Source organism: Triticum dicoccoides, chromosome 3B (assembly GCF_002162155.2).
Source record: "Triticum dicoccoides isolate Atlit2015 ecotype Zavitan chromosome 3B, WEW_v2.0, whole genome shotgun sequence".
In the NCBI taxonomy this organism is placed as follows: Eukaryota; Viridiplantae; Streptophyta; class Magnoliopsida; order Poales; family Poaceae; genus Triticum; species Triticum dicoccoides.
In genome coordinates, this window is record NC_041385.1 from 715,400,772 (window position 1) to 715,406,480 (window position 5,709).

The following is a 5,709-nucleotide window of genomic DNA, read 5'->3' on the forward strand; positions in this document are numbered from 1 at the left end:
GCTCTCCGACGCCCATTTTCTCCTATATGAAGTCTTTCGATGAGAAAAAAACATCAAGCAACCTTTCGGGACAAGACTACGCCGCCACGAGGCGGAACCTTGGCGGAACCAATCTAGGGCTCCGGCAGAGCTGTTCTGCCGGGGACACTTCCCTCCGGGAGGGGGAAATCATCACCAACGTCGTCATCAACGATCCTCTCATCGGGAGAGGGCAATCTCCATCAACATCTTCACCAGCACCATCTCATCTCCAAACCCTAGTTCATCTCTTGTATCCAATTCTTGTCTCCAAGTCCGGGATTGGTGCTAGTAGGTTGCTAGTAGTGTTGATTACTCCTTGTAGTTGATGCTAGTTGGTTTATTTGGTGGAAGATCATATGTTCAGATCCTTTATGCATATTATTACCCCTCTGATTATGAACATGAATATGCTTTGTGAGTAGTTACGTTTGTTCCTGAGGACAAGGGAGAAGTCTTGCTATTAGTAGTCATGTGAATTTGGTATTCGTTCGATATTTTGATAAGATGTATGTTGTCTAGCCTCTAGTGGTGTTATGTGAACGTCGACTACATAACACTTCACCATTACTTTGGGCCTAGAGGAAGGCATTGGGAAGTAATAAGTAGATGATGGGTTGCTAGACTGACAGAAGCTTAAACCCTAGTTTATGCGTTGCTTCATAAGGGGCTGATTTGGATCCATATGTTTCATGCTATGGTTAGGTTTACCTTAATACTTTTGTTGTAGTTGTGGATGCTTGCAATAGAGGTTAATCATAAGTGGGATGCTTGTTCAAGAAAGAACAGTACCCAAGCACCGGTCCACCCACATATCAAATTATCAAAGTACCGAACGCAAATCATATGAGCGTGATGAAAACTAGCTTGACGATATTCCCATGTGTCCTCGGGAGCGCTTTTCCTATTATAAGAGTTTGTCCAGGCTTGTCCTTTGCTATAAAAAGGATTGGGCCACCTTGGTGAACTTTATTTACTTTTGTTACTTGTTGCTCGTTACGATTTATCTTATCACAAAACTATTTGTTACCACTTATTTCAGTACTTGCAAAGAATACCTTGCTGAAAACCGCTTACTTATCGTTGGGTTCGACACTCTTACTTATCGAAAGGACTACGATAGATCCCCTATACTTGTGGGTCATCAACCGCCACTCATAAGGAAGACAATAAAAAATAAATCATGCTCTAACTTCATCACGTGACGATTCACCATACGTGCATGCTCAGGGAATCACAAACTTTAACACAAGTATTATTACTCAACCACAATTGCCAACTAGCATGACTCTAATATCACCATCTTTATATCTCAAAACAAATGCAAGGAATCAAACTTCTCATATATTCAATGATCTTCATGAAAGTTTGTACTAGATCCCTCTTGAATGCCCATCATATTAAGACCAAATTCATAACCTAAACAAATTGCCATACTATTTTCAAGACTCCCAAAATAATATAAGTGAGGCATGAGAGTTCATCAATTTCTATAAAATAAAAATACCATTGTGCTCTAAAAAGATAGAAGTGAAGCACTAGAGCAACTGCCTAGCTCAAAAGATATAAGTGAAGCACATAAAGTATTCTAATAAATTCATGATTAATGTGTGTCCCTCTCAAAAGGTGTGTACAGCAAGGAGGATTGTGGAAAACTAAAAAGCAAGTAAAGCAAATACTCATATATCATAAGACGCTCCAAACAAAACACATATCTATAGTGAATAAAAATATAGCCTCAAGTAATTTACTTATGGATTTAAGACAAAAGAGGGGATGCCATCCGGGGCATCCCCAAGCTTAGATGTTTGGTTCTCTTTGAATTTTACCTTGGGGTGCCTTGGGAATCACCAAGCTTAGGATCTTGCTACTCCTTACTCGATTATCCAAAATTTTGCCCAAAACTTGAAAACTTCACAACACAAAACTCAACAGAAAACTTGTAAGCTCCATTAGTATAATAAAAGTGAATCACCACTTAGGTACTATTGTGAACTCATTCTAAATTTATATTAGTGTTATATCTACGGTATTCCAACTTCTCCATGCTTCATACCCCCTCCCCCGGCTACTACCCATAGATTCATCAAAATATGCAAACAACACATACAAAACAGAATCTGTTAAAAACATAACAGTCTGCGAAGATCTAAATATTCATCATACTTATATAACTCAAAAAATTCTGAACAATTAGGAAAACATAAGCAATTCGTATATAAATCTCATGTAAAAACTTAAGAGCTTTATAACGCTTCTGTGAATTTTCAAAATTCCACCACTGGACGCAAAAGTTTCTATTTTTCAGCAAGATCAAATCAACTATCACCATAGATCATCCCAAAGGTCTTACTTGGCACAAACACTAATTAAAACACTAAAACACAATTATTACAGAAGTAATATTGTGGATTTATTCAAAAACAGAAGCAAAAACAAAAAACACAAAATAAAAATGGGTTGCCTCCCAACAAGCGTTATTGTTTAACGCCCCTAGCTAGGCATAATGCATAGATCTAGGTATTGTCATCTTTGGTATTCAAACCATAAGTAGCCCTCATAATAGATTCATATGGCAATTTAATTTTCTTTCTTGGAAAGTGTTCCATGCCCTTCCTTAACAGAAATTGCAACCAAATGTTTCCTTGTTTCATATCAGTAATTGCACCAATCGTTCTAAGGAAATGTCTACCAAGAATAATAGGGCGTGTAGGATTGCAATCTATATCAAGCACAATAAAATCTATGGGCACATAATTCCTATTTGCAACAACAAGAACATCAGTAATCCTTCATACAGGTTTCTTAATAGTGGAATCCACTAAATGCAAATTCAAAGAACAATCATCAAGTTTATTAAAACCTAGCACATCACACAAAGTTTTTGGAATAGTGGAACGCTAGCACCCAAATCACATAAATCATATCACTCATAATCCTTAATATTAATCTGTATAGTAGGTTACCACTCATCATAAATCTTTCTAGGGATTGAAACTTCGAACTCGAGTTTTTCTTCAAAAGATTTCATCATAGCATCAACAATATGTTTAGTAAAAGCCTTATTTTGATTATAAGCATGAGGTGAATTAAGCATGAATTGCAACAAGGAAATACAATCAATTAAAGATCAATTATCATAATTAAAGTCCTTGAAATCCAAAAGATTGGGTTCATCGCTACCTAAAGTTTTGACCTCTCCAATCCCACTTTCATCATTTTTTCATTAAGATCATCACCCTCCAAATTACTGGGACACCTTCTATCTAATGTTTACTCATCTCCAATCCCATCTTGATCAAGTTTTATATTCGGAAATAAAGATTCAATAGGAGTCACACCAATCGCTTTAAGATATTCATCATTATTATCACAAAAACTAGAAGAACATGCTTTTACAAACCAATCTCTCTTAGCACGCATCCTAGCGGTTCTTTCTTTACTTTCATTAATAGAGATTCTAATATTTTTTAGGGAATATTTTGTTTTTGCCACTCTAGATTTTGCCAATTTTCCTTATGCCACTCTAGATTTTGACATTTCACTTTAACCACTCTCAGTTTTTGACAATTATCACAATTGCCATTTTGTGGCAAAAGCAAAATAATTTTATTTCAAATTTGCCACTCTTAGCTTTTGAAAATTATTGCAATTGCCACTCTGAAAATTTTAATTTTGCCACGGGAATATCAATTGTGATAATTATCAAAAACTAAGAGTGGCAAAAGTGAAATGTCAAATCTAGAGTGGCAAAAACAAAATTTTCCCTAGTTTTTAAAGACTCATTAATATCATGCTTAGGTGGCATACATCTCATGTTCAAAGAATCAATCTCAAGCGAAATCTTGTCAACGTTCCTAGCCAAATCATCAACTTTAAGCAATTTTTCTTCTACCATAGCATTGAAAATCTTTTGAGAACTTGTAAAATCTTTAATATTGTTCTCAAGATCAGAAGGTATCTTATTATAATTTCTATAAGAATTGTTGTAGGAATTACCATAATTATTAGAGGAATTACTAGGAAACGTCCTAGGATTAAAATTGCCTCTATACGCGTTATTACCAAAATTGTTCCTACCAACAAAATTCACATCCATAGATTCATTATTGTTTTCAATCAAAGTAGACGAAGCCATATCATTAGGATCAATAGGAGCACTCTTAGTAGCAATCAATTTCATAAGTTCATCCATCTTTCCACTCAAAGTATTAATTTCTTCAATCGCATGCACCTTTTTACTAGTAGAAGATCTTTTGGTATGCCATTGAGGATAATTTGCCATAATATTAACTAGGAGTTTAGTAGCTTCTCCTAAGGTAATTTCCATAAAATTACCACCCGCAGCGGAATCCAAAATATTTCTAGATGCAAAATTCAATCCCGTATAAAAAATTTGTATGATCATTCATAAACTTAAACCATGAGTAGGGCAATTTCTTATCATTAATTTCATCCTCTCTCAAGATTGTGCAACATGTTCATGATCAAGTTGCTTAAAATTCATTATATTGTTCCTAAGGGAGATGATCTTAGCGGGCGGAAAATACTTGGAAATAAAAGCATCCTTACATGTATCCCATGAATCAATACTATTTTTAGGCAAAGATGAAAATCAAGTTTTAGCACAATCTCGTAGTGAGAACAGAAATAGCTTCAATTTCATAATATCATTATCCACATCTCTTTTCTTTTGCATATCACACAACTCAGCAAAAGTATTTAGATGGGATGCAGCATCTTCATTAGAACTACCAGAAAGTTGTTCTTTCATAACAAGACTCAACAAAGTGGCATTAATTTCAGAAGATTCCGCACTAGTGGCTAGAGCAATCGGGGTACTAATAAAATCATTATTATTAGTGTTGGAAAATTCAACTTATTATTTTCTTGAGACATAGTGACAACGCAAGCAATCTAGCACACAAGCAAACAAAAAGTAAACGAAAAGACGAACAAAAAGAAGGCAAATAATTTTTTTGTTTTTCTGAAAATGTTTTAGAAATGGGGAGAGGAAAACAAGAGGCAAATGGCAAATAATGCAATGTAAGAGATGAGAGTTTATGATAGGTACTTGGTAGGCTTGATGTGTATCCTCCCCGGCAACGGCACCGGAAATTCTTCTTGCTACTTCTTGAGCTTGCGTTGGTTTTTCCCTTGAAGAGGAAAGGGTGATGCAGCAAAGTAGAGATAAGTATTTCCCTCAGTTTGAGAACCAAGGTATCAATCCAGTAGGTGGAACAAGCAAGTGCCCAATAGATGCACCTGCACAAACTTACAAACACTTGCACCCAATGCGATAAAGGGGTTGCCAATCCATTCACGGTCACTTGCAATATTGAGATCGAATAGAGATAGATATAAAAGATAAATAAAGGCAAAATAAGGTAAAGGTAAATAAATTGCAGCAAGGTATTTTTGGGTTTTTGTTTTTATGGATCTGAAAATATATGATGAAAGACAGACCCGGGGCCATAGGTTTCACTAGAGGCTTCTCTCTTGAAAGAAAATATACGGTGGGTGAACAAATAACTGTGGAGAAATTGATAGAAAGTTCATAGTTATGACGATATCTAAGGTAATGATCATGAATATAGGCATCACGTCTGTGACAAGTAGACCAAAATGATTCTGCATCTACTACTATTACTCCACACATCGACCGAATCCTGCCTGCATCCAGAGTATTAA